Consider the following 15,821-nt stretch of genomic DNA (forward strand, 5'->3'; position numbering starts at 1 on the left):
GCCACAAGCCCGTTGCAGGTTAATCTAAATGCTATTGAAGCATTGCAATATTATAAATTTCCCTTCCGTTACATTCAAATAATCATCTTTAAATGTTAATACCGAGCTTGCCAGGGCTCGAACCTGGAATCTTCTGCTTCGAAGGCAGACGCGTTATCCATTACGCCACAAGCCCTTGCTTCGTTCTATAGAAAACTTTTCCAAACATTGTATTTATGCATTTTTATGACGCATAAAAGATCTTTAATTAAAATAAACACTGAGCTTGCCAGGACTCGAACCTAGAATCTTTTTCTCCGTAGGCAGTCGCGTTATCCATTGCGCCACAAGCCCGTTGGAAGTTAATCTAAATGCTATTGAAGCATTGCAATATTATAAATTTCCCTTCCGTTACATTCCAATAATCATCTTTAAATGTTAATACCGAGCTTGCCAGGGCTCGAACCTGGAATCTTCTGCTCCGTAGGCAGACGCGTTATCCATTGCGCCACAACCCCGTTGGAGGTTAATCTAAATGCTATTGAAGCATTGCAATATTATAAATTTCCCTTCCGTTATATACTAATAATCATCTTTAAATTGTAATACCGAGCTTGCCAGGACTCGAACCTGGAATCTTCTGCTTCGAAGGCAGACGCTTTATCCATTTCGCCACAAGCCCGTTGGAGGTTAATCTAAATGCTATTGAAGCATTGCAATATTATAAATTTCCCTTCCGTTACATTCCAATAATCATCTTTAAATGTTAATACCGAGCTTGCCAGGGCTCGAACCTGGAATCTTCTGCTTCGAAGGCAGACGCGTTATCCATTACGCCACAAGCCCTTGCTTCGGTCTATCAAAAACTTTTCCAAACATTGTATTTATGCATTTTTATGACGCATAAAAGATCTTTAATTAAAATAAACACTGAGCTTGCCAGGACTCGAACCTAGAATCTTTTGCTCCGTAGGCAGACGCGTTATCCATTGCGCCACAAGCCCGTTGGAAGTTAATCTAAATGCTATTGAAGCATTGCAATATTATAAATTTCCCTTCCGTTATATTCTAATAATCATCTTTAAATGTTAATACCGAGCTTGCCAGGACTCGAACCTGGAATCTTCTGCTCCGTAGGCAGACGCGTTATCCATTGCGCCACAAGCCCGTTGGAAGTTAATCTAAATGCTATTGAAGCATTGCAATATTATAAATTTCCCTTCCGTTATATTCTAATAATCATCCTTAAATGTTAATACCGAGCTTGCCTAGACTCGAACCTGGAATCTTCTGCTCCGTAGGCAGACGCGTTATCCATTGCGCCACAAGCCCGTTGCAGGTTAATCTAAATGCTATTGAAGCATTGCAATATTATAAATTTCCCTTCCGTTACATTCAAATAATCATCTTTAAATGTTAATACCGAGCTTGCCAGGGCTCGAACCTGGAATCTTCTGCTACGAAGGCAGACGCGTTATCCATTACGCCACAAGCCCTTGCTTCGTTCTATAGAAAACTTTTCCAAACATTGTATTTATGCATTTTTATGACGCATAAAAGATCTTTAATTAAAACAAACACTGAGCTTGCCAGGACTCGAACCTAGAATCTTTTGCTCCGTAGGCAGACGCGTTATCCATTGCGCCACAAGCCCGTTGGAAGTTAATCTAAATGCTATTGAAGCATTGCAATATTATAAATTTCCCTTCCGTTATATTCTAATAATCATCTTTAAATGTTAATACCGAGCTTGCCAGGACTCGAACCTGGAATCTTCTGCTCCGTAGGCAGACGCGTTATCCATTGCGCCACAAGCCCGTTGGAAGTTAATCTAAATGCTATTGAAGCATTGCAATATTATAAATTTCCCTTCCGTTACATTCCAATAATCATCTTTAAATGTTAATACCGAGCTTGCCAGGGCTCGAACCTGGAATCTTCTGCTCCGTAGGCAGACGCGTTATCCATTGCGCCACAACCCCGTTGGAGGTTAATCTAAATGCTATTGAAGCATTGCAATATTATAAATTTCCCTTCCGTTACATTCCAATAATCATCTTTAAATGTTAATACCGAGCTTGCCAGGGCTCGAACCTGGAATCTTCTGCTTCGAAGGCAGACGCGTTATCCATTACGCCACAAGCCCTTGCTTCGGTCTATCAAAAACTTTTCCAAACATTGTATTTATGCATTTTTATGACGCATAAAAGATCTTTAATTAAAATAAACACTGAGCTTGCCAGGACTCGAACCTAGAATCTTTTGCTCCGTAGGCAGACGCGTTATCCATTGCGCCACAAGCCCGTTGGAAGTTTATCTAAAGGCTATTGAAGCATTGCAATATTTTAAATTTCCCTTCCGTTATATTCTAATAATCATCTTTAATTGTTAATACCGAGCTTGGCAAGACTCGAACCTGGAATCTTCTGCTTTGTAGGCAGACGCGTTATCCATTGCGCCACAAGCCCGTTGGAGGTTAATCTAAATGCTATTGAAGCATTGCAATATTATAAATTTCCCTTCCGTTATATACTAATAATCATCTTTAAATTGTAATACCGAGCTTGCCAGGACTCGAACCTGGAATCTTCTGCTTCGAAGGCAGACGCTTTATCCATTTCGCCACAAGCCCGTTGGAGGTTAATCTAAATGCTATTGAAGCATTGCAATATTATAAATTTCCCTTCCGTTACATTCCAATAATCATCTTTAAATGTTAATACCGAGCTTGCCAGGGCTCGAACCTGGAATCTTCTGCTTCGAAGGCAGACGCGTTATCCATTACGCCACAAGCCCTTGCTTCGGTCTATCAAAAACTTTTCCAAACATTGTATTTATGCATTTTTATGACGCATAAAAGATCTTTAATTAAAATAAACACTGAGCTTGCCAGGACTCGAACCTAGAATCTTTTGCTCCGTAGGCAGACGCGTTATCCATTGCGCCACAAGCCCGTTGGAAGTTAATCTAAATGCTATTGAAGCATTGAAATATTATAAATTTCCCTTCCGTTATATTCTAATAATCATCTTTAAATGTTAATACCGAGCTTGCCAGGACTCGAACCTGGAATCTTCTGCTCCGTAGGCAGACGCGTTATCCATTGCGCCACAAGCCCGTTGGAAGTTAAGCTAAATGCTATTGAAGCATTGCAATATTATAAATTTCCCTTCCGTTATATTCTAATAATCATCTTTAAATGTTAATACCGAGCTTGCCAGGACTCGAACCTGGAATCTTCTGCTCCGTAGGCAGACGCGTTTTCCATTGCGCCACAAGCCCGTTGCAGGTTAATCTAAATGCTATTGAAGCATTGCAATATTATAAATTTCCCTTCCGTTACATTCAAATAATCATCTTTAAATGTTAATACCGAGCTTGCCAGGACTCGAACCTGGAATCTTCTGCTCCGTAGGCAGACGCGTTATCCATTGCGCCACAAGCCCGTTGGAAGTTAATCTAAATGCTATTGAAGCATTGCAATATTATAAATTTCCCTTCCGTTATATTCTAATAATCATCCTTAAATGTTAATACCGAGCTTGCCTAGACTCGAACCTGGAATCTTCTGCTCCGTAGGCAGACGCGTTATCCATTGCGCCACAAGCCCGTTGCAGGTTAATCTAAATGCTATTGAAGCATTGCAATATTATAAATTTCCCTTCCGTTACATTCAAATAATCATCTTTAAATGTTAATACCGAGCTTGCCAGGGCTCGAACCTGGAATCTTCTGCTACGAAGGCAGACGCGTTATCCATTACGCCACAAGCCCTTGCTTCGTTCTATAGAAAACTTTTCCAAACATTGTATTTATGCATTTTTATGACGCATAAAAGATCTTTAATTAAAACAAACACTGAGCTTGCCAGGACTCGAACCTAGAATCTTTTGCTCCGTAGGCAGACGCGTTATCCATTGCGCCACAAGCCCGTTGGAAGTTAATCTAAATGCTATTGAAGCATTGCAATATTATAAATTTCCCTTCCGTTATATTCTAATAATCATCTTTAAATGTTAATACCGAGCTTGCCAGGACTCGAACCTGGAATCTTCTGCTCCGTAGGCAGACGCGTTATCCATTGCGCCACAAGCCCGTTGGAAGTTAATCTAAATGCTATTGAAGCATTGCAATATTATAAATTTCCCTTCCGTTACATTCCAATAATCATCTTTAAATGTTAATACCGAGCTTGCCAGGGCTCGAACCTGGAATCTTCTGCTCCGTAGGCAGACGCGTTATCCATTGCGCCACAACCCCGTTGGAGGTTAATCTAAATGCTATTGAAGCATTGCAATATTATAAATTTCCCTTCCGTTACATTCCAATAATCATCTTTAAATGTTAATACCGAGCTTGCCAGGGCTCGAACCTGGAATCTTCTGCTTCGAAGGCAGACGCGTTATCCATTACGCCACAAGCCCTTGCTTCGGTCTATCAAAAACTTTTCCAAACATTGTATTTATGCATTTTTATGACGCATAAAAGATCTTTAATTAAAATAAAAACTGAGCTTGCCAGGACTCGAACCTAGAATCTTTTGCTCCGTAGGCAGACGCGTTATCCATTGCGCCACAAGCCCGTTGGAAGTTTATCTAAAGGCTATTGAAGCATTGCAATATTTTAAATTTCCCTTCCGTTATATTCTAATAATCATCTTTAATTGTTAATACCGAGCTTGGCAAGACTCGAACCTGGAATCTTCTGCTTTGTAGGCAGACGCGTTATCCATTGCGCCACAAGCCCGTTGGAGGTTAATCTAAATGCTATTGAAGCATTGCAATATTATAAATTTCCCTTCCGTTATATACTAATAATCATCTTTAAATTGTAATACCGAGCTTGCCAGGACTCGAACCTGGAATCTTCTGCTTCGAAGGCAGACGCTTTATCCATTTCGCCACAAGCCCGTTGGAGGTTAATCTAAATGCTATTGAAGCATTGCAATATTATAAATTTCCCTTCCGTTACATTCCAATAATCATCTTTAAATGTTAATACCGAGCTTGCCAGGGCTCGAACCTGGAATCTTCTGCTTCGAAGGCAGACGCGTTATCCATTACGCCACAAGCCCTTGCTTCGGTCTATCAAAAACCTTTCCAAACATTGTATTTATGCATTTTTATGACGCATAAAAGATCTTTAATTAAAATAAACACTGAGCTTGCCAGGACTCGAACCTAGAATCTTTTGCTCCGTAGGCAGACGCGTTATCCATTGCGCCACAAGCCCGTTGGAAGTTAATCTAAATGCTATTGAAGCATTGAAATATTATAAATTTCCCTTCCGTTATATTCTAATAATCATCTTTAAATGTTAATACCGAGCTTGCCAGGACTCGAACCTGGAATCTTCTGCTCCGTAGGCAGACGCGTTATCCATTGCGCCACAAGCCCGTTGGAAGTTAATCTAAATGCTATTGAAGCATTGCAATATTATAAATTTCCCTTCCGTTATATTCTAATAATCATCTTTAAATGTTAATACCGAGCTTGCCAGGACTCGAACCTGGAATCTTCTGCTCCGTAGGCAGACGCGTTTTCCATTGCGCCACAAGCCCGTTGCAGGTTAATCTAAATGCTATTGAAGCATTGCAATATTATAAATTTCCCTTCCGTTACATTCAAATAATCATCTTTAAATGTTAATACCGAGCTTGCCAATGCTCGAACCTGGAATCTTCTGCTTCGAAGGCAGACGCGTTATCCATTACGCCACAAGCCCTTGATTCGGTCTATAGAAAACTTTTCCAAACATTGTATTTATGCATTTTTATGACGCATAAAAGATCTTTAATTAAAATAAACACTGAGCTTGCCAGGACTCGAACCTAGAATCTTTTGCTCCGTAGGCAGACGCGTTATCCATTGCGCCACAAACCCGTTGGAAGTTTATCTAAAGGCTATTGAAGCATTGCAATATTTTAAATTTCCCTTCCGTTATATTCTAATAATCAACTTTAATTGTTAATACCGAGCTTGGCAAGACTCGAACCTGGAATCTTCTGCTCCGTAGGCAGACGCGTTATCCATTGCGCCACAAGCCCGTTGGAGGTTAATCTAAATGCTATTGAAGCATTGCAATATTATAAATTTCCCTTCCGTTACATTCCAATAATCATCTTTAAATGTTAATACCGAGCTTGCCAGGACTAGAACCTTATATCTTCTGCTCCGTAGGCAGACGCGTTATCCATTGCGCCACAAGCCCGTTGGAGGTTAATCCAAATGCTATTGAAGCATTTCAATATTATAAATTTCCCTTCCGTTATATACTAATAATCATCTTTAAATTGTAATGCCGAGCTTGCCAGGACTCGAACCTGGAATCTTCTGCTTCGAAGGCAGACGCTTTATCCATTACGCCACAAGCCCTTGCTTCGTTCTATCAAAAACTTTTCCAAACATTGTATTTATGCATTTTTATGACGCATAAAAGATCTTTAATTAAAATAAACACCGAGCTTGCCATGACTCGAACCTAGAATCTTTTACTCTGTAGGCAGACGCGTTATCCATTGCGCCACAAGCCCGTTGGAGGTTTATCTAAATGCTATTGAAGCATTGCAATATTTTAAATTTCCCTTCCGTTATATTCTAATGCTCATCTTTAAATGTTAATACCGAGCTTGCCAGGACTCGAACCTGGAATCTTCTGCTCCGTAGGCAGACGCGTTATCCATTGCGCCACACGCCCGTTGGAGGTTTATCTAAATGCTATTGAAGCATTGCAATATTTTAAATTTCCCTTCCGTTATATTCTAATAATCATCTTTAAATGTTAATACCGAGCTTGCCTGGACTCAAACCTTAAATCTTCTGCTCCGTAGGCAGACGCGTTATCCATTGCGCCACAAGCCCGTTGGAGGTTAATCTAAATGCTATTGAATCATTGCAATATTGTAAATTTCCCTTCCGTTACATTCCAATAATCATCTTTAAATGTTAATACCGAGCTTGCCAGGGCTCGAACCTGGAATCTTCTGCTTCGAAGGCAGACGCGTTATCCATTACGCCACAAGCCCTTGCTTCGTTCTATCAAAAACTTTTACAAACATTGTATTTATGCATTTTTATGACGCATAAAAGATCTTTAATTAAAATAAACACTGAGCTTGCCAGGACTCGAACCTTGAATCTTTTGCTCCGTAGGCAGACGCGTTATCCATTGCGCCACAAGCCCGTTGGAACTTAATCTAAATGCCATTGAAACATTGCAATATTATAAATTTCCCTTCCGTTATATTCTAATACTCATCTTTAAATGTTAATACCGAGCTTGCCAGGGCTCGAACCTGGAATCTTCTGCTTCGAAGGCAGACGCGTTATCCATTGCGCCACAAGCCCGTTGGAGGTTAATCTAAATGCTATTGAATCATTGCAATATTATAAATTTCCCTTCCGTTACATTCCAATAATCATCTTTAAATGTTAGTACCGAGCTTGCCAGGACTCGAACCTGGAATCTTCTGCTCCGTAGGCAGACGCGTTATCCATTTCGCCACAAGCCCGTTGTAGGTTAATCTAAATGCTATTGAAGCATTGCAATATTATAAATTTCCCTTCCGTTACATTCCAATAATCATCTTTAAATGTCAATACCGAGCTTGCCAGGGCTCGAACCTGGAATCTTCTGCTTCGAAGGCAGACGCGTTATCCATTACGCCACAAGCCCTTGCTTCGGTCTATCAAAAACTTTTCCAAACATTGTATTTATGCATTTTTATGACGCATAAAAGATCTTTAATTAAAATAAACACTGAGCTTGCCAGGACTCGAACCTAGAATCTTTTTCTCCGTAGGCAGACGCGTTATCCATTGCGCCACAAGCCCGTTGGAAGTTAATCTAAATGCTATTGAAGCATTGCAATATTATAAATTTCCCTTCCGTTATATTCTAATAATCATCCTTAAATGTTAATACCGAGCTTGCCTGGACTCGAACCTGGAATCTTCTGCTCCGTAGGCAGACGCGTTATCCATTGCGCCACAAGCCCGTTGCAGGTTAATCTAAATGCTATTGAAGCATTGCAATATTATAAATTTCCCTTCCGTTACATTCCAATAATCATCTTTAAATGTTAGTACCGAGCTAGCCAGGACTCGAACCTGGAATCTTCTGCTCCGTAGGCAGACGCGTTATCCATTTCGCCACAAGCCCGTTGGAGGTTAATCTAAATGCTATTGAAGCATTGCAATATTATAAATTTCCCTTCCGTTACATTCCAATAATCATCTTTAAATGCTAATACCGAGCTTGCCAGGGCTCGAACCTGGAATCTTCTGCTTCGAAGGCAGACGCGTTATCCATTACGCCACAAGCCCCTGCTTCGGTCTATCAAAAACTTTTCCAACATTGTATTTATGCATTTTTATGACGCATAAAAGATCTTTAATTTAAATAAACACTGAGCTTGCCAGGACTCGAACCTAGAATCTTTTGCTCCGTAGGCAGACGCGTTATCCATTGCGCCACAAGCCCGTCGGAAGTTTATCTAAAGGCTATTGAAGCATTGCAATATTTTAAATTTCCCTTCCGTTATATTCTAATAATCATCTTTAATTGTTAATACCGAGCTTGGCAAGACTCGAACCTGGAATCTTCTGCTCCGTAGGCAGACGCGTTATCCATTGCGCCACAAGCCCGTTGGAGGTTAATCTAAATGCTATTGAAGCATTGCAATATTATAAATTTCCCTTCCGTTATATACTAATAATCATCTTTAAATTGTAATACCGAGCTTGCCAGGACTCGAACCTGGAATCTTCTGCTTCGAAGGCAGACGCTTTATCCATTTCGCCACAAGCCCGTTGGAGGTTAATCTAAATGCTATTGAAGCATTGCAATATTATAAATTTCCCTTCCGTTACATTCCAATAATCATCTTTAAATGTTAATACCGAGCTTGCCAGGGCTCGAACCTGGAATCTTCTGCTTCGAAGGCAGACGCGTTATCCATTACGCCACAAGCCCTTGCTTCGGTCTATCAAAAACTTTTCCAAACATTGTATTTATGCATTTTTATGACGCATAAAAGATCTTTAATTAAAATAAACACTGAGCTTGCCAGGACTCGAACCTAGAATCTTTTGCTCCGTAGGCAGACGCGTTATCCATTGCGCCACAAGCCCGTTGGAAGTTAATCTAAATGCTATTGAAGCATTGCAATATTATAAATTTCCCTTCCGTTATATTCTAATAATCATCTTTAAATGTTAATACCGAGCTTGCCAGGACTCGAACCTGGAATCTTCTGCTCCGTAGGCAGACGCGTTATCCATTGCGCCACAAGCCCGTTGGAACTTAATCTAAATGCTATTGAAGCATTGCAATATTATAAATTTCCCTTCCGTTATATTCTAATAATCATCTTTAAATGTTAATACCGAGCTTGCCAGGACTCGAACCTGGAATCTTCTGCTCCGTAGGCAGACGCGTTTTCCATTGCGCCACAAGCCCGTTGCAGTTTAATCTAAATGCTATTGAAGCATTGCAATATTATAAATTTCCCTTCCGTTACATTCAAATAATCATCTTTAAATGTTAATACCGAGCTTGCCAATGCTCGAACCTGGAATCTTCTGCTTCGAAGGCAGACGCGTTATCCATTACGCCACAAGCCCTTGATTCGGTCTATAGAAAACTTTTCCAAACATTGTATTTATGCATTTTTATGACGCATAAAAGATCTTTAATTAAAATAAACACTGAGCTTGCCAGGACTCGAATCTAGATTCTTTTGCTCCGTAGGCAGACGCGTTATCCATTGCGCCACAAGCCCGTTGGAAGTTAATCTAAATGCTATTGAAGCATTGCAATATTATAAATTTCCCTTCCATTACATTCCAATAATCATCTTTAAATGTTAATACCGAGCTTGCCAGGGCTCGAACCTGGAATCTTCTGCTCCGTAGGCAGACGCGTTATCCATTTCGCCACAAGCCCGTTGGAGGTTAATCTAAATGCTATTGAAGCATTGCAATATTATAAATTTCCCTTCCGTTACATTCCAATAATCATCTTTAAATGTTAATACCGAGCTTGCCAGGGCTCGAACCTGGAATCGTCTGCTTTGAAGGCAGACGCGTTATCCATTACGCCACAAGCCCTTGCTTCGGTCTATCAAAAACTTTTCCAAACATTGTATTTATGCATTTTTATGACGCATAAAAGATCTTTAATTAAAATAAACACTGAGCTTGCCAGGACTCGAACCTAGAATCTTTTGCTCCGTAGGCAGACGCGTTATCCATTGCGCCACAAGCCCGTTGGAAGTTAATCTAAATGCTATTGAAGCATTGCAATATTATAAATTTCCCTTCCGTTACATTCCAATAATCATCTTTAAATGTTAATACCGAGCTTGCCAGGGCTCGAACCTGGAATCTTCTGCTTCGAAGGCAGACGCGTTATCCATTACGCCACAAGCCCTTGCTTCGGTCTATCAAAAACTTTTCCAAACATTGTATTTATGCATTTTTATGACGCATAAAAGATCTTTAATTAAAATAAACACTGAGCTTGCCAGGACTCGAACCTAGAATCTTTTGCTCCGTAGGCAGACGCGTTATCCATTGCGCCACAAGCCCGTTGGAAGTTAATCTAAATGCTATTGAAGCATTGCAATATTATAAATTTCCCTTCCGTTATATTCTAATAATCATCTTTAAATGTTAATACCGAGCTTGCCAGGACTCGAACCTGGAATCTTCTGCTCCGTAGGCAGACGCGTTATCCATTGCGCCACAAGCCCGTTGGAACTTAATCTAAATGCTATTGAAGCATTGCAATATTATAAATTTCCCTTCCGTTATATTCTAATAATCATCTTTAAATGTTAATACCGAGCTTGCCAGGACTCGAACCTGGAATCTTCTGCTCCGTAGGCAGACGCGTTTTCCATTGCGCCACAAGCCCGTTGCAGTTTAATCTAAATGCTATTGAAGCATTGCAATATTATAAATTTCCCTTCCGTTACATTCAAATAATCATCTTTAAATGTTAATACCGAGCTTGCCAATGCTCGAACCTGGAATCTTCTGCTTCGAAGGCAGACGCGTTATCCATTACGCCACAAGCCCTTGATTCGGTCTATAGAAAACTTTTCCAAACATTGTATTTATGCATTTTTATGACGCATAAAAGATCTTTAATTAAAATAAACACTGAGCTTGCCAGGACTCGAACCTAGATTCTTTTGCTCCGTAGGCAGACGCGTTATCCATTGCGCCACAAGCCCGTTGGAAGTTAATCTAAATGCTATTGAAGCATTGCAATATTATAAATTTCCCTTCCATTACATTCCAATAATCATCTTTAAATGTTAATACCGAGCTTGCCAGGGCTCGAACCTGGAATCTTCTGCTCCGTAGGCAGACGCGTTATCCATTTCGCCACAAGCCCGTTGGAGGTTAATCTAAATGCTATTGAAGCATTGCAATATTATAAATTTCCCTTCCGTTACATTCCAATAATCATCTTTAAATGTTAATACCGAGCTTGCCAGGGCTCGAACCTGGAATCGTCTGCTTTGAAGGCAGACGCGTTATCCATTACGCCACAAGCCCTTGCTTCGGTCTATCAAAAACCTTTCCAAACATTGTATTTATGCATTTTTATGACGCATAAAAGATCTTTAATTAAAATAAACACTGAGCTTGCCAGGACTCGAACCTAGAATCTTTTGCTCCGTAGGCAGACGCGTTATCCATTGCGCCACAAGCCCGTTGGAAGTTAATCTAAATGCTATTGAAGCATTGCAATATTATAAATTTCCCTTCCGTTACATTCCAATAATCATCTTTAAATGTTAATACCGAGCTTGCCAGGGCTCGAACCTGGAATCTTCTGCTTCGAAGGCAGACGCGTTATCCATTACGCCACAACCCCTTGCTTCGGTCTATCAAAAACTTTTCCAAACATTGTATTTATGCATTTTTATGACGCATAAAAGATCTTTAATTAAAATAAACACTGAGCTTGCCAGGACTCGAACCTAGAATCTTTTGCTTTGTAGGCAGACGCGTTATCCATTGCGCCACAAGCCCGTTGGAAGTTAATCTAAATGCTATTGAAGCATTGCAATATTTTAAATTTCCCTTCCGTTATATTCTAATAATCATCTTTAAATGTTAATACCGAGCTTGCCAGGACTCGAACCTGGAATCTTCTGCTCCGTAGGCAGACGCGTTATCCATTGCGCCACAAGCCCGTTGGAAGTTAATCTAAATGCTATTGAAGCATTGCAATATTATAAATTTCCCTTCCGTTATATTCTAATAATCATCTTTAAATGTTAATACCGAGCTTGCCAGGACTCGAACCTGGAATCTTCTGCTCCGTAGGCAGACGCGTTTTCCATTGCGCCACAAGCCCGTTGCAGGTTAATCTAAATACTATTGAAGCATTGCAATATTATAAATTTCCCTTCCGTTACATTCCAATAATCATCTTTAAATGTTAATACCGAGCTTGCCAGGGCTCGAACCTGGAATCGTCTGCTTCGAAGGCAGACGCGTTATCCATTACGCCACAAGCCCTTGCTTCGGTCTATCAAAAACTTTTCCAAACATTGTATTTATGCATTTTTATGACGCATAAAAGATCTTTAATTAAAATAAACACTGAGCTTGCCAGGACTCGAACCTAGAATCTTTTGCTCCGTAGGCAGACGCGTTATCCATTGCGCCACAAGCCCGTTGGAAGTTAATCTAAATGCTATTGAAGCATTGCAATATTATAAATTTCCCTTCCATTACATTCCAATAATCATCTTTAAATGTTAATTCCGAGCTTGCCAGGGCTCGAACCTGGAATCGTCTGCTTTGAAGGCAGACGCGTTATCCATTACGCCACAAGCCCTTGCTTCGGTCTATCAAAAACCTTTCCATAGGTGTCTGGACAGAATCCCGACACAAAGAATCTCGACAGCAAATATACCGACCCTAAAATCCCGACGAATAAAATCCCGACATGTTATAAATCTCGACGGAAATAAATCCCGACCCCGAAGATCCCGACACCAAACACCACTTTAATTTTTTAATTATAATTAAAAAGAGATTAAATCTCAAGGTGAAAGTTGAGCAGGGCTTCGTAAAAAATCGTCAAAAAATCCCATCAAGTTATAAACTCCTTAAAAAAACTATAAGAAGGGTATAAAGCTGGAGTAGACCTCTTTCGCATGAAAACGTAATCATGTCTCTCAAGCTTGTCAGTTAGCCAAAAGGTGGTGATATCCTTTGAAATCGACAGAAAAAGAGGGGAATCTATCGCACAGCCTCAAGGACATAAAATTTACAGGAAAAAACCCAAAGAAGAATCAAAACAGTTGTCAATTCATACGGCAGTATTTCACTTGATGATTATTTACGTAGCATAGCAAACAACTTTGACCTTCAAATTTAATCTCTTTTAATGTATACTTAATAAAAGTATTAGCATTTTTAAAAAGTGTTTTTCGGTGTCGGGATCTTCGAGGTAGGGATTATTTTACGTCGAGATTTATAACCTGTCGGGAATTTATTCGTCGGGATTTTACTGTCGGGATATTTGCTGTCGAGAATCTTAGTGTCGGGATTATGTCCATGACTCTCCAAACATTGTATTTATGCATTTTTATGACGCATAAAAGATCTTTAATTAAAATAAACACTGAGCTTGCCAGGACTCGAACCTAGAATCTTTTGCTCCGTAGGCAGACGCGTTATCCATTGCGCCACAAGCCCGTTGGAAGTTAATCTAAATGCTATTGAAGCATTGCAATATTATAAATTTCCCTTCCGTTATATTCTAATAATCATCTTTAAATGTTAATACCGAGCTTGCCAGGACTCGAACCTGGAATCTTCTGCTCCGTAGGCAGACGCGTTATCCATTGCGCCACAAGCCCGTTGGAAGTTAATCTAAATGCTATGGAAGCATTGCAATATTATAAATTTCCCTTCCGTTATATTCTAATAATCATCTTTAAATGTTAATACCGAGCTTGCCAGGACTCGAACCTGGAATCTTCTGCTTCGAAGGCAGACGCGTTTTCCATTGCGCCACAAGCCCGTTGCAGGTTAATCTAAATGCTATTGAAGCATTGCAATATTATAAATTTCCCTTCCGTTACATTCAAATAATCATCTTTAAATGTTAATACCGAGCTTGCCAATGCTCGAACCTGGAATCTTCTGCTTCGAAGGCAGACGCGTTATCCATTACGCCACAAGCCCTTGATTCGGTCTATAGAAAACTTTTCCAAACATTGTATTTATGCATTTTTATGACGCATAAAAGATCTTTAATTAAAATAAACACTGAGCTTGCCAGGACTCGAACCTAGAATCTTTTGCTCCGTAGGAAGACGCGTTATCCATTGCGCCACAAGCCCGTTGGAAGTTAATCTAAATGCTATTGAAGCATTGCAATATTATAAATTTCCCTTCCGTTACATTCCAATAATCATCTTTAAATGTTAATACCGAGCTTGCCAGGGCTCGAACCTGGAATCTTCTGCTTCGAAGGCAGACGCGTTATCCATTGGGCCACAAGCCCGTTGCAGGTTAATCTAAATGCTATTGAAGCATTGCAATATTATAAATTTCCCTTCCGTTACATTCCAATAATCATCTTTAAATGTTAATACCGAGCTTGCCAGGGCTCGAACCTGGAATCTTCTGCTTCGAAGGCAGACCCGTTATCCATTACGCCACAAGCCCTTGCTTCGGTCTATACAAAAACTTTTCCAAACATTGTATTTATGCATTTTTAAGACGCATAAAAGATCTTTAATTAAAATAAACACTGAGCTTGCCAGGACTCGAACCTAGAATCTTTTGCTCCGTAGGCAGACGCGTTATCCATTGCGCCTCAAGCCCGTTGGAAGTTAATCTAAGTGCTATTAAAGCATTGCAATATTATAAATTTCCCTTCCGTTATATTCTAATAATCATCTTTAAATGTTAATACCGAGCTTGCCAGGACTCGAACCTGGAATCTTCTGCTTCGAAGGCAGACGCGTTATCCATTGCGCCACAAGCCCGTTGGAGGTTAATCTAAATGCTATTGAAGCATTGCAATATTATAAATTTCCCTTCCGTTACATTCCAATAATCATCTTTAAATGTTAATACCGAGCTTGCCAGGACTAGAACCTTAAATCTTCTGCTCCGTAGGCAGACGCGTTATCCATTGCGCCACAAGCCCGTTGGAGGTTAATCCAAATGCTATTGAAGCATTTCAATATTATAAATTTCCCTTCCGTTATATACTAATAATCATCTTTAAATTGTAATACCGAGCTTGCCAGGACTCGAACCTGGAATCTTCTGCTTCGAAGGCAGACGCTTTGTCCATTACGCCACAAGCCCTTGCTTCGTTCTATCAAAAACTTTTCCAAAAATTGTATTTATGCATTTTTATGACGCATAAAAGATCTTTAATTAAAATAAACACCGAGCTTGCCATGACTCGAACCTAGAATCTTTTACTCTGTAGGCAGACGCGTTATCCATTGCGCCACAAGCCCGTTGGAGGTTTATCTAAATGCTATTGAAGCATTGCAATATTATAAATTTCCCTTCCGTTATATTCTAATAATCATCTTTAAATGTTAATACCGAGCTTGCCTGGACTCAAACCTTAAATCTTCTGCTCCGTAGGCAGACGCGTTATCCATTACGCTACAAGCCCTTGCTTTGTTCTATCAAAAACTTTTCCAAACATTGTATTTATGCATTTTTAAGACGCATAAAAGATCTTTAATTAAAATAAACACTGAACTTGCCAGGACTCGAACCTAGAATCTTTTGCTCCGTAGGCAGACGCGTTATCCATTGCGCCACAAGCCCGTTGGA

General features: G+C 39.9%; 70 non-coding genes across 70 annotated transcripts; all 70 read right to left on the reverse strand.

The window, feature by feature from the left end:
* Window positions 1-102: 102 nt before the first annotated feature.
* Window positions 103-175, reverse strand: TRNAR-UCG (transfer RNA arginine (anticodon UCG)). Its single transcript has one exon. It is a non-coding gene; the product is annotated as a tRNA-Arg (tRNA).
* A 249-nt stretch (window positions 176-424) lies between these two features.
* TRNAR-ACG (transfer RNA arginine (anticodon ACG)) lies at window positions 425-497 on the reverse strand. The gene has a single exon. It is a non-coding gene; the product is annotated as a tRNA-Arg (tRNA).
* A 91-nt stretch (window positions 498-588) lies between these two features.
* Window positions 589-661, reverse strand: TRNAR-UCG (transfer RNA arginine (anticodon UCG)). Its single transcript has one exon. It is a non-coding gene; the product is annotated as a tRNA-Arg (tRNA).
* A 91-nt stretch (window positions 662-752) lies between these two features.
* Window positions 753-825, reverse strand: TRNAR-UCG (transfer RNA arginine (anticodon UCG)). The gene has a single exon. It is a non-coding gene; the product is annotated as a tRNA-Arg (tRNA).
* Window positions 826-910: 85 nt separating this feature from the next.
* On the reverse strand, window positions 911-983 carry TRNAR-ACG (transfer RNA arginine (anticodon ACG)). The gene has a single exon. It is a non-coding gene; the product is annotated as a tRNA-Arg (tRNA).
* A 91-nt stretch (window positions 984-1,074) lies between these two features.
* Window positions 1,075-1,147, reverse strand: TRNAR-ACG (transfer RNA arginine (anticodon ACG)). The gene has a single exon. It is a non-coding gene; the product is annotated as a tRNA-Arg (tRNA).
* Window positions 1,148-1,402: 255 nt separating this feature from the next.
* Window positions 1,403-1,475, reverse strand: TRNAR-UCG (transfer RNA arginine (anticodon UCG)). Its single transcript has one exon. It is a non-coding gene; the product is annotated as a tRNA-Arg (tRNA).
* Window positions 1,476-1,560: 85 nt separating this feature from the next.
* TRNAR-ACG (transfer RNA arginine (anticodon ACG)) lies at window positions 1,561-1,633 on the reverse strand. The gene has a single exon. It is a non-coding gene; the product is annotated as a tRNA-Arg (tRNA).
* Window positions 1,634-1,724: 91 nt separating this feature from the next.
* On the reverse strand, window positions 1,725-1,797 carry TRNAR-ACG (transfer RNA arginine (anticodon ACG)). The gene has a single exon. It is a non-coding gene; the product is annotated as a tRNA-Arg (tRNA).
* Window positions 1,798-1,888: 91 nt separating this feature from the next.
* TRNAR-ACG (transfer RNA arginine (anticodon ACG)) lies at window positions 1,889-1,961 on the reverse strand. The gene has a single exon. It is a non-coding gene; the product is annotated as a tRNA-Arg (tRNA).
* A 91-nt stretch (window positions 1,962-2,052) lies between these two features.
* On the reverse strand, window positions 2,053-2,125 carry TRNAR-UCG (transfer RNA arginine (anticodon UCG)). The gene has a single exon. It is a non-coding gene; the product is annotated as a tRNA-Arg (tRNA).
* Window positions 2,126-2,210: 85 nt separating this feature from the next.
* TRNAR-ACG (transfer RNA arginine (anticodon ACG)) lies at window positions 2,211-2,283 on the reverse strand. The gene has a single exon. It is a non-coding gene; the product is annotated as a tRNA-Arg (tRNA).
* Window positions 2,284-2,374: 91 nt separating this feature from the next.
* On the reverse strand, window positions 2,375-2,447 carry TRNAC-ACA (transfer RNA cysteine (anticodon ACA)). The gene has a single exon. It is a non-coding gene; the product is annotated as a tRNA-Cys (tRNA).
* Window positions 2,448-2,538: 91 nt separating this feature from the next.
* Window positions 2,539-2,611, reverse strand: TRNAR-UCG (transfer RNA arginine (anticodon UCG)). The gene has a single exon. It is a non-coding gene; the product is annotated as a tRNA-Arg (tRNA).
* Window positions 2,612-2,702: 91 nt separating this feature from the next.
* TRNAR-UCG (transfer RNA arginine (anticodon UCG)) lies at window positions 2,703-2,775 on the reverse strand. Its single transcript has one exon. It is a non-coding gene; the product is annotated as a tRNA-Arg (tRNA).
* Window positions 2,776-2,860: 85 nt separating this feature from the next.
* Window positions 2,861-2,933, reverse strand: TRNAR-ACG (transfer RNA arginine (anticodon ACG)). The gene has a single exon. It is a non-coding gene; the product is annotated as a tRNA-Arg (tRNA).
* Window positions 2,934-3,024: 91 nt separating this feature from the next.
* Window positions 3,025-3,097, reverse strand: TRNAR-ACG (transfer RNA arginine (anticodon ACG)). Its single transcript has one exon. It is a non-coding gene; the product is annotated as a tRNA-Arg (tRNA).
* Window positions 3,098-3,188: 91 nt separating this feature from the next.
* On the reverse strand, window positions 3,189-3,261 carry TRNAR-ACG (transfer RNA arginine (anticodon ACG)). The gene has a single exon. It is a non-coding gene; the product is annotated as a tRNA-Arg (tRNA).
* Window positions 3,262-3,352: 91 nt separating this feature from the next.
* Window positions 3,353-3,425, reverse strand: TRNAR-ACG (transfer RNA arginine (anticodon ACG)). Its single transcript has one exon. It is a non-coding gene; the product is annotated as a tRNA-Arg (tRNA).
* Window positions 3,426-3,680: 255 nt separating this feature from the next.
* On the reverse strand, window positions 3,681-3,753 carry TRNAR-UCG (transfer RNA arginine (anticodon UCG)). Its single transcript has one exon. It is a non-coding gene; the product is annotated as a tRNA-Arg (tRNA).
* Window positions 3,754-3,838: 85 nt separating this feature from the next.
* On the reverse strand, window positions 3,839-3,911 carry TRNAR-ACG (transfer RNA arginine (anticodon ACG)). Its single transcript has one exon. It is a non-coding gene; the product is annotated as a tRNA-Arg (tRNA).
* Window positions 3,912-4,002: 91 nt separating this feature from the next.
* TRNAR-ACG (transfer RNA arginine (anticodon ACG)) lies at window positions 4,003-4,075 on the reverse strand. The gene has a single exon. It is a non-coding gene; the product is annotated as a tRNA-Arg (tRNA).
* A 91-nt stretch (window positions 4,076-4,166) lies between these two features.
* On the reverse strand, window positions 4,167-4,239 carry TRNAR-ACG (transfer RNA arginine (anticodon ACG)). The gene has a single exon. It is a non-coding gene; the product is annotated as a tRNA-Arg (tRNA).
* A 91-nt stretch (window positions 4,240-4,330) lies between these two features.
* On the reverse strand, window positions 4,331-4,403 carry TRNAR-UCG (transfer RNA arginine (anticodon UCG)). Its single transcript has one exon. It is a non-coding gene; the product is annotated as a tRNA-Arg (tRNA).
* An 85-nt stretch (window positions 4,404-4,488) lies between these two features.
* Window positions 4,489-4,561, reverse strand: TRNAR-ACG (transfer RNA arginine (anticodon ACG)). The gene has a single exon. It is a non-coding gene; the product is annotated as a tRNA-Arg (tRNA).
* A 91-nt stretch (window positions 4,562-4,652) lies between these two features.
* On the reverse strand, window positions 4,653-4,725 carry TRNAC-ACA (transfer RNA cysteine (anticodon ACA)). The gene has a single exon. It is a non-coding gene; the product is annotated as a tRNA-Cys (tRNA).
* A 91-nt stretch (window positions 4,726-4,816) lies between these two features.
* Window positions 4,817-4,889, reverse strand: TRNAR-UCG (transfer RNA arginine (anticodon UCG)). Its single transcript has one exon. It is a non-coding gene; the product is annotated as a tRNA-Arg (tRNA).
* A 91-nt stretch (window positions 4,890-4,980) lies between these two features.
* On the reverse strand, window positions 4,981-5,053 carry TRNAR-UCG (transfer RNA arginine (anticodon UCG)). Its single transcript has one exon. It is a non-coding gene; the product is annotated as a tRNA-Arg (tRNA).
* An 85-nt stretch (window positions 5,054-5,138) lies between these two features.
* TRNAR-ACG (transfer RNA arginine (anticodon ACG)) lies at window positions 5,139-5,211 on the reverse strand. The gene has a single exon. It is a non-coding gene; the product is annotated as a tRNA-Arg (tRNA).
* A 91-nt stretch (window positions 5,212-5,302) lies between these two features.
* TRNAR-ACG (transfer RNA arginine (anticodon ACG)) lies at window positions 5,303-5,375 on the reverse strand. Its single transcript has one exon. It is a non-coding gene; the product is annotated as a tRNA-Arg (tRNA).
* A 91-nt stretch (window positions 5,376-5,466) lies between these two features.
* Window positions 5,467-5,539, reverse strand: TRNAR-ACG (transfer RNA arginine (anticodon ACG)). The gene has a single exon. It is a non-coding gene; the product is annotated as a tRNA-Arg (tRNA).
* Window positions 5,540-5,788: 249 nt separating this feature from the next.
* Window positions 5,789-5,861, reverse strand: TRNAR-ACG (transfer RNA arginine (anticodon ACG)). The gene has a single exon. It is a non-coding gene; the product is annotated as a tRNA-Arg (tRNA).
* Window positions 5,862-6,280: 419 nt separating this feature from the next.
* Window positions 6,281-6,353, reverse strand: TRNAR-UCG (transfer RNA arginine (anticodon UCG)). Its single transcript has one exon. It is a non-coding gene; the product is annotated as a tRNA-Arg (tRNA).
* Window positions 6,354-6,602: 249 nt separating this feature from the next.
* TRNAR-ACG (transfer RNA arginine (anticodon ACG)) lies at window positions 6,603-6,675 on the reverse strand. Its single transcript has one exon. It is a non-coding gene; the product is annotated as a tRNA-Arg (tRNA).
* A 255-nt stretch (window positions 6,676-6,930) lies between these two features.
* TRNAR-UCG (transfer RNA arginine (anticodon UCG)) lies at window positions 6,931-7,003 on the reverse strand. Its single transcript has one exon. It is a non-coding gene; the product is annotated as a tRNA-Arg (tRNA).
* Window positions 7,004-7,252: 249 nt separating this feature from the next.
* TRNAR-UCG (transfer RNA arginine (anticodon UCG)) lies at window positions 7,253-7,325 on the reverse strand. The gene has a single exon. It is a non-coding gene; the product is annotated as a tRNA-Arg (tRNA).
* Window positions 7,326-7,416: 91 nt separating this feature from the next.
* TRNAR-ACG (transfer RNA arginine (anticodon ACG)) lies at window positions 7,417-7,489 on the reverse strand. Its single transcript has one exon. It is a non-coding gene; the product is annotated as a tRNA-Arg (tRNA).
* Window positions 7,490-7,580: 91 nt separating this feature from the next.
* TRNAR-UCG (transfer RNA arginine (anticodon UCG)) lies at window positions 7,581-7,653 on the reverse strand. Its single transcript has one exon. It is a non-coding gene; the product is annotated as a tRNA-Arg (tRNA).
* Window positions 7,654-7,902: 249 nt separating this feature from the next.
* On the reverse strand, window positions 7,903-7,975 carry TRNAR-ACG (transfer RNA arginine (anticodon ACG)). Its single transcript has one exon. It is a non-coding gene; the product is annotated as a tRNA-Arg (tRNA).
* Window positions 7,976-8,066: 91 nt separating this feature from the next.
* Window positions 8,067-8,139, reverse strand: TRNAR-ACG (transfer RNA arginine (anticodon ACG)). The gene has a single exon. It is a non-coding gene; the product is annotated as a tRNA-Arg (tRNA).
* A 91-nt stretch (window positions 8,140-8,230) lies between these two features.
* Window positions 8,231-8,303, reverse strand: TRNAR-UCG (transfer RNA arginine (anticodon UCG)). The gene has a single exon. It is a non-coding gene; the product is annotated as a tRNA-Arg (tRNA).
* An 84-nt stretch (window positions 8,304-8,387) lies between these two features.
* On the reverse strand, window positions 8,388-8,460 carry TRNAR-ACG (transfer RNA arginine (anticodon ACG)). Its single transcript has one exon. It is a non-coding gene; the product is annotated as a tRNA-Arg (tRNA).
* Window positions 8,461-8,715: 255 nt separating this feature from the next.
* TRNAR-UCG (transfer RNA arginine (anticodon UCG)) lies at window positions 8,716-8,788 on the reverse strand. The gene has a single exon. It is a non-coding gene; the product is annotated as a tRNA-Arg (tRNA).
* Window positions 8,789-8,879: 91 nt separating this feature from the next.
* Window positions 8,880-8,952, reverse strand: TRNAR-UCG (transfer RNA arginine (anticodon UCG)). The gene has a single exon. It is a non-coding gene; the product is annotated as a tRNA-Arg (tRNA).
* An 85-nt stretch (window positions 8,953-9,037) lies between these two features.
* Window positions 9,038-9,110, reverse strand: TRNAR-ACG (transfer RNA arginine (anticodon ACG)). Its single transcript has one exon. It is a non-coding gene; the product is annotated as a tRNA-Arg (tRNA).
* Window positions 9,111-9,201: 91 nt separating this feature from the next.
* Window positions 9,202-9,274, reverse strand: TRNAR-ACG (transfer RNA arginine (anticodon ACG)). The gene has a single exon. It is a non-coding gene; the product is annotated as a tRNA-Arg (tRNA).
* Window positions 9,275-9,365: 91 nt separating this feature from the next.
* TRNAR-ACG (transfer RNA arginine (anticodon ACG)) lies at window positions 9,366-9,438 on the reverse strand. Its single transcript has one exon. It is a non-coding gene; the product is annotated as a tRNA-Arg (tRNA).
* Window positions 9,439-9,851: 413 nt separating this feature from the next.
* TRNAR-ACG (transfer RNA arginine (anticodon ACG)) lies at window positions 9,852-9,924 on the reverse strand. The gene has a single exon. It is a non-coding gene; the product is annotated as a tRNA-Arg (tRNA).
* Window positions 9,925-10,173: 249 nt separating this feature from the next.
* TRNAR-ACG (transfer RNA arginine (anticodon ACG)) lies at window positions 10,174-10,246 on the reverse strand. Its single transcript has one exon. It is a non-coding gene; the product is annotated as a tRNA-Arg (tRNA).
* A 91-nt stretch (window positions 10,247-10,337) lies between these two features.
* TRNAR-UCG (transfer RNA arginine (anticodon UCG)) lies at window positions 10,338-10,410 on the reverse strand. The gene has a single exon. It is a non-coding gene; the product is annotated as a tRNA-Arg (tRNA).
* Window positions 10,411-10,495: 85 nt separating this feature from the next.
* TRNAR-ACG (transfer RNA arginine (anticodon ACG)) lies at window positions 10,496-10,568 on the reverse strand. Its single transcript has one exon. It is a non-coding gene; the product is annotated as a tRNA-Arg (tRNA).
* A 91-nt stretch (window positions 10,569-10,659) lies between these two features.
* Window positions 10,660-10,732, reverse strand: TRNAR-ACG (transfer RNA arginine (anticodon ACG)). The gene has a single exon. It is a non-coding gene; the product is annotated as a tRNA-Arg (tRNA).
* A 91-nt stretch (window positions 10,733-10,823) lies between these two features.
* On the reverse strand, window positions 10,824-10,896 carry TRNAR-ACG (transfer RNA arginine (anticodon ACG)). The gene has a single exon. It is a non-coding gene; the product is annotated as a tRNA-Arg (tRNA).
* A 249-nt stretch (window positions 10,897-11,145) lies between these two features.
* Window positions 11,146-11,218, reverse strand: TRNAR-ACG (transfer RNA arginine (anticodon ACG)). The gene has a single exon. It is a non-coding gene; the product is annotated as a tRNA-Arg (tRNA).
* A 91-nt stretch (window positions 11,219-11,309) lies between these two features.
* Window positions 11,310-11,382, reverse strand: TRNAR-ACG (transfer RNA arginine (anticodon ACG)). Its single transcript has one exon. It is a non-coding gene; the product is annotated as a tRNA-Arg (tRNA).
* Window positions 11,383-11,631: 249 nt separating this feature from the next.
* TRNAR-ACG (transfer RNA arginine (anticodon ACG)) lies at window positions 11,632-11,704 on the reverse strand. The gene has a single exon. It is a non-coding gene; the product is annotated as a tRNA-Arg (tRNA).
* A 91-nt stretch (window positions 11,705-11,795) lies between these two features.
* TRNAR-UCG (transfer RNA arginine (anticodon UCG)) lies at window positions 11,796-11,868 on the reverse strand. Its single transcript has one exon. It is a non-coding gene; the product is annotated as a tRNA-Arg (tRNA).
* Window positions 11,869-11,953: 85 nt separating this feature from the next.
* Window positions 11,954-12,026, reverse strand: TRNAC-ACA (transfer RNA cysteine (anticodon ACA)). The gene has a single exon. It is a non-coding gene; the product is annotated as a tRNA-Cys (tRNA).
* A 91-nt stretch (window positions 12,027-12,117) lies between these two features.
* Window positions 12,118-12,190, reverse strand: TRNAR-ACG (transfer RNA arginine (anticodon ACG)). The gene has a single exon. It is a non-coding gene; the product is annotated as a tRNA-Arg (tRNA).
* A 91-nt stretch (window positions 12,191-12,281) lies between these two features.
* Window positions 12,282-12,354, reverse strand: TRNAR-ACG (transfer RNA arginine (anticodon ACG)). The gene has a single exon. It is a non-coding gene; the product is annotated as a tRNA-Arg (tRNA).
* Window positions 12,355-12,445: 91 nt separating this feature from the next.
* On the reverse strand, window positions 12,446-12,518 carry TRNAR-UCG (transfer RNA arginine (anticodon UCG)). The gene has a single exon. It is a non-coding gene; the product is annotated as a tRNA-Arg (tRNA).
* An 85-nt stretch (window positions 12,519-12,603) lies between these two features.
* Window positions 12,604-12,676, reverse strand: TRNAR-ACG (transfer RNA arginine (anticodon ACG)). The gene has a single exon. It is a non-coding gene; the product is annotated as a tRNA-Arg (tRNA).
* A 957-nt stretch (window positions 12,677-13,633) lies between these two features.
* Window positions 13,634-13,706, reverse strand: TRNAR-ACG (transfer RNA arginine (anticodon ACG)). The gene has a single exon. It is a non-coding gene; the product is annotated as a tRNA-Arg (tRNA).
* A 91-nt stretch (window positions 13,707-13,797) lies between these two features.
* Window positions 13,798-13,870, reverse strand: TRNAR-ACG (transfer RNA arginine (anticodon ACG)). The gene has a single exon. It is a non-coding gene; the product is annotated as a tRNA-Arg (tRNA).
* A 91-nt stretch (window positions 13,871-13,961) lies between these two features.
* On the reverse strand, window positions 13,962-14,034 carry TRNAR-UCG (transfer RNA arginine (anticodon UCG)). The gene has a single exon. It is a non-coding gene; the product is annotated as a tRNA-Arg (tRNA).
* A 413-nt stretch (window positions 14,035-14,447) lies between these two features.
* Window positions 14,448-14,520, reverse strand: TRNAR-UCG (transfer RNA arginine (anticodon UCG)). Its single transcript has one exon. It is a non-coding gene; the product is annotated as a tRNA-Arg (tRNA).
* Window positions 14,521-14,611: 91 nt separating this feature from the next.
* TRNAR-UCG (transfer RNA arginine (anticodon UCG)) lies at window positions 14,612-14,684 on the reverse strand. Its single transcript has one exon. It is a non-coding gene; the product is annotated as a tRNA-Arg (tRNA).
* A 250-nt stretch (window positions 14,685-14,934) lies between these two features.
* Window positions 14,935-15,007, reverse strand: TRNAR-UCG (transfer RNA arginine (anticodon UCG)). Its single transcript has one exon. It is a non-coding gene; the product is annotated as a tRNA-Arg (tRNA).
* Window positions 15,008-15,262: 255 nt separating this feature from the next.
* Window positions 15,263-15,335, reverse strand: TRNAR-UCG (transfer RNA arginine (anticodon UCG)). The gene has a single exon. It is a non-coding gene; the product is annotated as a tRNA-Arg (tRNA).
* Window positions 15,336-15,742: 407 nt separating this feature from the next.
* TRNAR-ACG (transfer RNA arginine (anticodon ACG)) lies at window positions 15,743-15,815 on the reverse strand. Its single transcript has one exon. It is a non-coding gene; the product is annotated as a tRNA-Arg (tRNA).
* Between the last annotated feature and the right edge of the window lie 6 nt (window positions 15,816-15,821).

This window comes from Phalangium opilio, unplaced genomic scaffold, assembly GCF_054372755.1.
Source record: "Phalangium opilio isolate 3A_F unplaced genomic scaffold, DU_Popi_V2 ptg000077l_1, whole genome shotgun sequence".
NCBI classification, from domain to species: domain Eukaryota; kingdom Metazoa; phylum Arthropoda; class Arachnida; order Opiliones; family Phalangiidae; genus Phalangium; species Phalangium opilio.